General features: G+C 34.4%; 1 pseudogene; it reads right to left on the minus strand.

Moving 5' to 3' along the window:
- Positions 1 to 4089: 4089 nt before the first annotated feature.
- Positions 4090 to 5062, minus strand: LOC100684189 (annotated as a pseudogene).
- Between the last annotated feature and the right edge of the window lie 4609 nt (positions 5063 to 9671).

The raw sequence follows: 9671 nt of genomic DNA on the forward strand, positions 1-9671 counted from the left end.
CAGGTACCAGATTTCAGAGATTTAGTCAGTCCGATGAATTTTTAAATATAAGGGGTTGAATGATTTAATCAGAATTTATGACCACCAAGATTTTCATATTTTCCCTCTTTCTGTTTATAATAATACAAAAAAAGGATTGGTATTTTTGCTCTTGGCTCTTAGTATTTGGTTTAAAGATTTATGTATTTATTTTAAAGAGAGAGAAAGAGAGAAAGACAGGAAGTGGCAGATAGAGAGGGAGACTGTTTAAGCAGGCTCCACACTAGCACACGGAGCCTGACTTGCGGCTTGATCTCACGACCCTGAGATCATGACCAGAGCTGAAACCAATAGTCAGACACTTAACCAACTGAGCCACCCAGATGCTCCTACTCTTAGCATTTTTGCCAAAATTTTATAAAATGTATGAATTTTAAAATCACCATTCTTCCGTAAAATCTATTTAAAGATAATAATAACCACCCAAGAGTCATTTTTGTTGTGCTGCTCTTTGAGAATCTGAGTAATAATGATACTGGAAAATATATGGGAACTTAAGTTTTCCAATGAAAGTTTTGGCTCCTAAAATACATTATGCTTGAAGATGAGATCTGCTTCCACATTAAAAAAAAAAAAAAAAAAAAAAAGGAAAGTCTTCTGATTCACTTTTAAATTATAATTCATACTTTGATCTTACATTTCCAGTTTATCTTTTGAAATGTGCATTGTCATTGACAATAGACTGTACTGCCTATCATAGCTTAAATCAAAGGACTTATTATTTCTATTATCTGAGAATTAGGCATGAATTTTTCATTTCTTATAAGTGTATAATAGGGAGATATAGATACTTGTGTTTTCAGGTTAGTTGGTGCGGCAACAAATACTAGAACTGATATGTGAAACTAATGAGATTCTGACAAATATTTTCACTGAAAATTAATATTTTGTTTTGCTCTTTAGAATAGACTATATTTTTATTTCCTTCAGTATATGTAAATTAACTCTTTTGTTCCTTGTCAGAAGCATTAATAGACTATATAAGATTATAGACTAATATTCATATCCAACAAATTTCTTATATTTCTTTTCTTGGTGTATAAATTAGGACAGAAACCCACTGTGGCTACCTAAAGTAAAAATTGAGCTGCAAAAACCCAGTGGCTGGCTTATTTATTTATTTATTTATTTATTTATTTATTATGTAAAGTTAGATGCACAGCAAGCAGGCTTTCTTCATCTTTAGGCTGCAGGTGGAACACAGGCGCCCAGGGATACTGCGCTAAGGAGGAAGAAATAACTCCAACTTACTTACAGAAAGACTGGATAAAGCAGAGAAAAACAATAAATACTTACTGAGCACTAACTGCTTTGGCCACACTGTGGGGTTCATAGAGCTGGAGGATAGTTAAAAAAATCCAGACTCTAGAAAACCTGAAACAAGGGGATTTGGGAAACCAGGGATCTCTGAGGGAGGGACTAAATCCTTGGAGAGCACACAGCTTTCTCCTTTCTGTCTTAACTCTTTCTTGCTTGGATCATTCACTCATGTAATTGTAATTGTTTATAGTTTGTGTTTTTAAATCTATTTATAGGAACTTTTTAGGTATTCTGGGTGTAAATCCTTTTAAAATTATGCGGTGTCTGGGCAGCCCAGGTGGCTCAGCAGTTTAGCATCACCTTCAGCCCAGGGCCTGATCCTGGGGACCCGGGATGGAGTCCCGTGTTGGGCTCCCTGCATGGAGCCTGCTTCTCCCTCTGCCTGTGTCTCTGCCTCTCTCTCTCATTAGTAAATAAATAAATTTTTTAAAACAAATAAAATTATGTGGTGTCTATATACCTTTGCATTCTTTGGCTTGGTATTTTACTATCTTTATTAATAAATTAATTAATTTGATGAACTGATATTCTTAATTTTAAATTAGACCAATTTATCATTTTCCCTTATAGTATTATCTGTAATTATTTTAAAAACTGTTTGTTGCATGAGAATAGGAAGATATTCTTTTGTATTATTTCCCAGAAGATTTTCCTTTTCCTTTTATGTTTATGTCCATGATCTCCATGAAACATTTTTTTTGTAGGCTGTTGAGTATAAGTCCAGTTTTTCTCTTTAGTGCTCAAGAATTTCTAATTTCCCAGCATCATACATTGAAAAAAGTATATTATCTTCAGTGCTGTACAGTGTAGGTTTTAAAAAAACCAAGTGTTCTTTTTTTTTTTAATTTTTTTTATTTATTTATGATAGTCACAGAGAGAGGGAGAGAAAGAGAGACAGGCAGAGGGAGAAGCAGGCTCCATGCACCGGGAGCCCGACGTGGGATTCGATTCCAGATCTCCAGGATCGTGCCCTGGGCCAAAGGCAGGCGCCAAACCGCTGCGCCACCCAGGGATCCCCCAAGTGTTCTTTTAAATATGCACAGGTCTTTTTTTCTGTGCTTTCAGTTCTGTTAATCTATTTTTCCATCTTTATGCCAATACCACATATAGTTTTACAGCTTTGTAAGTCTTAAAGTCTGAGGAGGAAAGTTTTACTAGTTGTTTGTCTTCTTCAGGGGGTTTTTGGCTGTTCTTGGCCCTTAAACTTTTTATTTCAATGTCAGATTCAGCTTGTCCTATCTCTTTCTCATTCTCTCTCTCTCTCTCTCTCTCTCACACACACACACACTATTGAGATTATTGGGAATATATTGAATCAGTGTAACCTAGTTGGGAATAGGCACCTTTAAAAAATTAAATTTATAAATACATGAACATGGTATATTTTATTATTTTATGGTCTTTTATTTCTGTCAATAAAAGTTTACACTTTTTTGAATAGAAGTCTTGCACCTCTTAGGTTACATTTACTCCTAGGTACTTGACTACTAATTTTAAAATGATTTTCTATGATATTCTCTGTAGCATTAAATTTTTAGATACATTCTATCAGATTAAGAAATTTTCCTCCTATTCCAGTTTGCTAAAATTTGGATTTTATTAAGTACTTTTACATGTATTGGTATTATATGATTTTCTCTTTATTAATGAAGAAAAATTCATCTTTGCATCAATCTCATATTCTTGGAATTAAATGAACTTGATTGGAATGTTTTACTATTTTGTACATTGCTGTTTTCAGTTTGCTCATATTTTGTTTAGGAGTTTTGCTTGGGGTTGTGATTGGCCTTTAACTTTTACTGTTCTTACCTTTTTTGAAAACTTGCAGCTGGCCAACCTCGTTAAATGAGTTTTATTCTAATCTTTGAAAAAGAACATGTATTGGTATTATATCTTTCTTAAGTGTTCGGTAACATTTATCAAAGAATCTCTCTTGGCATAGATTTTCTCATTTGGTTTTAAGTTATAGATCCTGTGTCTTCCATAGTTAAATAATAATTCAGATTTTCTATATCTTTTGTGTCATTTTTGATAAGTTATGAAATTACTATGAACTTAATATGTATTCACTTGAAATCAATTTAGGTATAAAATTGCTTATAATTTCCTCATTATCTTCCTAATGACCATAGGATCTGTAGCCAGGACTTTTCTAAGCCTAATATTTAATATTTGTACCTTTTCTCTTTTTCTTGTCCTTCAACTTCACTAGAGGTTTGTGGATTTTACAATAAGTGGTTGGTTTTATTTACTTTTTTTCCAAATAAGCTACTTTTGATTTTGTAGATCCTATAATATATAATATTACATATAATATATATATATATTCCATTTTATTTCTACTCTGTTATTTTTTTTACTTTGTTTCAGTCTATTTTGTTATTCATTTTCCAATTTTGAGATGGATGCTTGACTCACTTTTTCCTCTTCCTTAATATATATACTATGTATGCTATGTTTTCAGAAGAAAGACATGTTCAGAAGAACACATTTTAGTTCATCTTCCATTTTTTAATATTTCAGATACTTTCTATTTCTTCAAATGTATTAGTAACTGAAATAAAAAATATAATTGAATTATCATCATCATGGAAATGGCTTTAAGAGGCAACTGGTCAGATGAATAACATCGCTTCCTAATTTCAATCAGTAAATAGTTGCCATTGATAAATAGACAGCTAACAGTCTATCAAGAATGCTCAGGATATGTTATATCATACAACATGATTGTTAACAGGGGGAAACACTAGGAACTAACTTATGTGAACTTTTTATTTCATCATACCAGATAAGCACAAAGTACCACCCATGTCTCTGAGCATATTGGACCATGCACCTTTGAAAAAAGCTTTAGCTCCTTCATCATGAGCAATTTTCCTCCAGCAGTCAAGAGTGCCTATGTACATGGTGTCAGTTCCTTTGTGTCCTGACTGGATCATCATTTCATAATGAATAACATCAAACAGATAGAAAGTCAACCCATAACAACTGTGCCATGTGCAATCATTCAGCTGTTAAAGATGTGAATATTCTTGCAACCTGGAAACATTCACTTTTCAGTGTCATAGATACCAATGTAAGCAGCTCGGCAGATGATAATGCCTTGCACAGATACATTAAGGCCTTGGTCCAGGCCTTTAATCCCATAAGATTTGTAGATCTTAACCAGGTAGTTTGGTTAAGCCCTGGTTTTACCCACATCAGCCGCTAGACTGGTATGGGCAAAATTAAAAGGAAACATAAAACACAAGGATGTGGCCCCAGTGGCACCAACTGATGCTAGATCCCCTGTGAAGCAGTGCCAAAACTGGATTCTTTTATCCACACCACCCAGGAAGATCTGTGTGATTTATCTGGAAAGGTGAAGTTGAGAGTTTGGGTGAAAAAATGTCTGATGACATTGGCCAGAGTTATCACCCTAGAAGGGCACGACTCCCTGCTCCTTGGGGATGTGAGCCATACAATCTATAATGTCCTTGTGTTGCTTGTCTGTAGTGATTTGCTTGTGGGCATGCTGCCCCTGTAGCTGCAGCTTGACACATTGGATAGGTGCTACCACCATGGTCTTGGAGATGGCCAGGGCCACTCTACCTGCTAGGAAGTCCTTAGCAAAGGACACAGCGGCATCTGTCAAGTTGAAAGGAAAGAGGAGGTGGGTAACTGGAAGACTGTGATAGTAACCAGCTGGGACTCTGGGACTCATCTTCTAATTTTGATATCTAGTATTTTCATTTTCATTAATATCAAAACATGTTTAAAACTTTCCATTATGATTTGCAAACATTTAGATATTTTTAGTTACTTTTTGTAATTGATTTCTCGTAAAAGTTTATTATGGGCAGAAAATAAACTCTTCAATTCTTTGAAATATTTTGAGACTTGATTTATAGGCCAGTACCAAGTCAATTTTTCTTTTGTTTTTAAAAATTGTATTTACTTATTTTAGAGAGAATGCATTAACAGGAGGAGGGGCACAGGGAGAGGGAGACTCTCAAGCAGACTTGGGGCAGAGCCTGGGAGCCCAATGCCCTGCCATCCCACAATCCTGAGATCATGACCGCAGCAGAAGCCAAGACCCACTTGTAATTGACTGAGCCACCCAGGCACCGCCACAGTCAATTTTTTTTTTTCACAGTCAATTTTTTTAAAAGGTTTCATGTGTGCTTACCCAGCAGATATACTCTGTAGTTGTTTCATTATTATGGTTGTTGAAATATTCTGCTTTTCCCCAGTTCTTTCTGTTATGTACCTAGAGAGAAATATTAAAAGCTTCCACTGTCATCATAGATTTCCCATTTATCCTTGTACTTATGTCAATATTTGCTTTTTATTATTCAAGGCCACTTATTAGATTTAAGAAATTAAAATGTTTCTGTGGTCCTGGTGAATTAAACTCTTATCATTATGAAGTGATCCTCTTGATTTCTAATAATGACTTAGCCTTAATTATCATGTCTACTGATATTAATGTATCTATGCCAGCAATCTGTTGCTCTTTGTACAATAACTTTTTTCTAGCATTTAACTTATAAATCTATATCCCTTATGTTTAAATTATTAGTCTTTAAATATTTTTCTATAAACAATAGGGATTTAAAAATATACGTGATAAATTCTTAAAAAAGAATAATAGTTTTTATTTTAAAATAGAATTTTGATACTAGATTTTATAGTTTTTTTATCACAATGTGTTTTCAATTTGTTCTCTTATTTCTCTTCTTCTTCTCTTTTTTTAATCATTGTATTTTTTCCACTGCTCTATTAGTTTAAAGTTATACAATCATTTTCTCTTTAGTTGTTATTACAGATATTACCATATGCTCCCATGACTTATCAAAGCCTTAGGCTGATGAATTGTTTTACTCCTCCCAGATAATATAGAAGAGCTTAACTTCCAGTAAACCCCTCCAGCCATGATTGTACTACATTTACTATATTTCTCACAGATTGTTTTTCTGTCTGAAAAACTTTCTTTGATGTGTTGTGATGTTTGGATCTGCTGGTGGTAAATTCACTGAGTTGTTTTCGTTTTTGTTTTTGTTTTTCAATCTTAAAATGTCTTTGTCTAGCATCATTGTTGAGAAGTATTTTCCCCAGACACTGAACTTTAGGTTGATAAGTTATTTTCTCTCATCCTTGAAGATATCATTTTATTATGTCCAATTTCTATTCTTGCTCTTGACAGTCAGCTAAACATCTAATTGCTCCTTTTCTGGAGGTAATCTTTTTTTCTGTAATTGCTTCTGTCATTTTGTTTTGTCTTATTTTTCCCCTGTAGTTATTTGTATGATGTGATATGTGTAGATTTCTTTTCATTTATCTGCTTGAGATATAATAGTTTTCTCATCCATAATTTCATCAAAAATTGCATGCCGCATCTTATTCTCTGAGATTCTAATTCAATCCTTTTTATAGTTTTTCTCTTTATCCTGTGTATTTCTCTCTCTTTTGTATTTCCTACTCTTTTTGATGCTCTGTGTTTCATTTTAGTTAATTTCTTATTTTTCCCCTTAAATTATTTGTCTTCTCAGTTCTTAGTCTATTGACTGTAGCATTGATTATCATACTATTTTAGAAATTCAACTAGATTTCTTCAGATCCATTCATTTTATGTAATTGCTAATTTCTTGCTTAAATACTCAAACATGACTTTCCTCTTTATTTTTTAAAGATTTATTTATTTATTTATTTATTTATTTATTTATTTGAGAGAGAGAGTGAGTGCATGAGTAGACAGAGGGGCAGAGGGAAAGGGAGACAATCCTCAAGCAGATTCCCTGCTGAGCACAGAGCGTGATGTGGGGCTTGATCCCAGGACCCTGAGATCATGACCTGAGCTGAAGGCAGCCACTTAACATATTGAGCCATCCAGGCTCCCCTCCTCTTTTTTCAACATAGCATGCATATCTGTTTTACCATATAGTTACAGGCAAACCCAGGATGTATAGTTCTGTCTCTGTGTCTTCCTCCACCCCCACAACTTATTTGAAAAGAAATATTTAAAGTAATTTGATAATAATATCTTATTATTAAAAAATAAGATTTTTTTTTCTTAAGAGTTATTCTAAACACAGGAGGTCACTAGTAAGTCAGTTTCTTCTTAATCTGATTTCATATTTAAGCTTTTCTAGTGTATCCAGATGATTGAATGCTAGGTACAGTAGGATGGTTGAATTCCAGTTAATCTTACTTCTAAGGTATAACCATTTCAGTATCTGCTTACAATAACGGGATAATTTAGTAATTCCCCAGCTGGAGACCAAGTAGATCAAGATTTTTGATCTCTTAATCCTGTGAAGCTGTAAAATTTTCAACTCAGCCTCCTGATCTTATCTTCTGGAAAGGAAGATGACCTTAGAGCAAAAGCAGCCTGAGTGTAGGGCTCACTTCACTTCTCTGGATTCCAAAGCATCCAGTATGACTCAGCCTGATGAGTTCTTATGAACTTAATCTAATATAGTAAAACTAAGAATTTTTGTTTTTAATTTGTCTTACTTGTAAAATTGCTTTCAGCAGGAAGGAAGGTTGGCCCAAATAACCTAGATGATCATTATCAAAGCGGAATTACTTTGGAGATTTTAATTTTCTTTTTTGTGAAGTGATCAGGCATTACGGGCCCAATGATATCCGGGGATCTTAGATACGGTTTGTATCCCTATGAGGATGCAGAGCCTTAACTTCTGCTTCCGTATACCAATGAACTCTATCTCAGGAAAACTATCAAATCAAGGTTAGAGATGGTAGCACCTAAGACTATAATGGTACCTCTTAAAAATTTTATCTTTGTTTTAAATTCCTTTTCTATTTATTCATGTGGGGAGTCCCTCCTGCTTTTCCTTTCTCACTCCCTCCTTCTCCCCCTTCCTTTCTTCTTCCTTCTCTCCTTTCTCTCTTCTTCCCCCTCTTTTCTCCTTTAACATAATTCATACTCCAGGGCATACTCCATTCTTCACAGACCAAAATATCTAGACACTCGAGCAGTACAACACTTTCAGGAGAAAGATGGCAAATTGTTAGAGTCTTTTATCATGAAAGATGAATTTTTGGAATGGAGTATGGGTGATAGCATTTAATTAGAAGAGTGATCTTTCTTTTAAGTCTTTTCTTTTGTAGTTTAACTTCATTGTTTAGTATCTGTGCCCTGCAATGGAATGCTAGAAAGCAGCAGGTCTAGGAAGGAAGTCATAATCAGTGTGATTAAGGTGAATGGTCACTAAAGATATGACTTAATACCATTATTGCCATCATTTTCATAAAATATATATGAGGATGATACAAATAGTTGCCGTATGGAATATTCATATACCAGGGACTCTGGTAGACAGATGGTACACACTTTTAAACCTTAGATGCCAGTGTTATCTGTTCAAATGGGGATCCTGAGGTTCAGAAGTTGAAGTGACTTGTCCAGGTCCAAATTAAGAATGGAGTTTTTCACTTCTCAACCTGGCCAAACCAGTCCTTGGGTAAACTTCATATTATCCCAAGCTAAAAATTCAGTGTTTGGGTGAGGAGGGAACTATTTTAGTGTTATCTGGCAGTGAGAGGAGATGACAGGAAATGGAGAGGCTTAGACCAAGATGCTAATAAAACAAATGACTAGAAGTGCATATACTTAGGATTGGTCTGTAAATGTATTCTTTATTGCCAAGCCAAATCTTCCATCTCATCTGTGACCGTATGTTCCATCTTTGTACATTTTCTCACTCTTCTAAACTTACCTTCAATACTGTTTTTACCTGCATATATCCCAAACTGAAGTTTTCTTGGCCTTGTATCCAACTAGAGACAAGCAGTCGTTTCTGGTTTGTTTATGCTGTTTAGAACTGTCCTTACTCAGTTTAATGCTTGGGGCTAAACAGTGGTAGTGGATATGAGGAGATGGTAGGAAGAAACAATAGAAAAAAATCAGGGTAGTCCTGGATAATAACTTCCCATCTTTTCCCCCTCTGGCTACTATAAACGATGGTGGACCTTAGGAGTTAGGATGAGTTCTCATCTATCTTAATTCTCTTTGACAGCATAATATGTGTTTCTCTAGGCTTTATAGTACATATATTACTGAAACTTGATTTCATGCCAGGAGGTAAATATAGTCAACAAAAGTAAAGTGTTATTAGTTTCATATATTTTATTTAAAGAAATGTAATTATAATTCTTGGTGCTACCTAAATAAGTTTGCAAAGTTTAGGCTTGCCTGTGTAAACTTAGATCTTTTTTTTTTTTTTTAAAGAGTTCTAGATGCAATTGCAATGGTTGTCTCAAGGTTGGAGGGTGTTGTAATAATATACTGGAGTCCACTCTCAGCTGTA

This window comes from Canis lupus, chromosome 13, assembly GCF_011100685.1.
Source record: "Canis lupus familiaris isolate Mischka breed German Shepherd chromosome 13, alternate assembly UU_Cfam_GSD_1.0, whole genome shotgun sequence".
Lineage (NCBI taxonomy): Eukaryota > Metazoa > Chordata > Mammalia > Carnivora > Canidae > Canis > Canis lupus.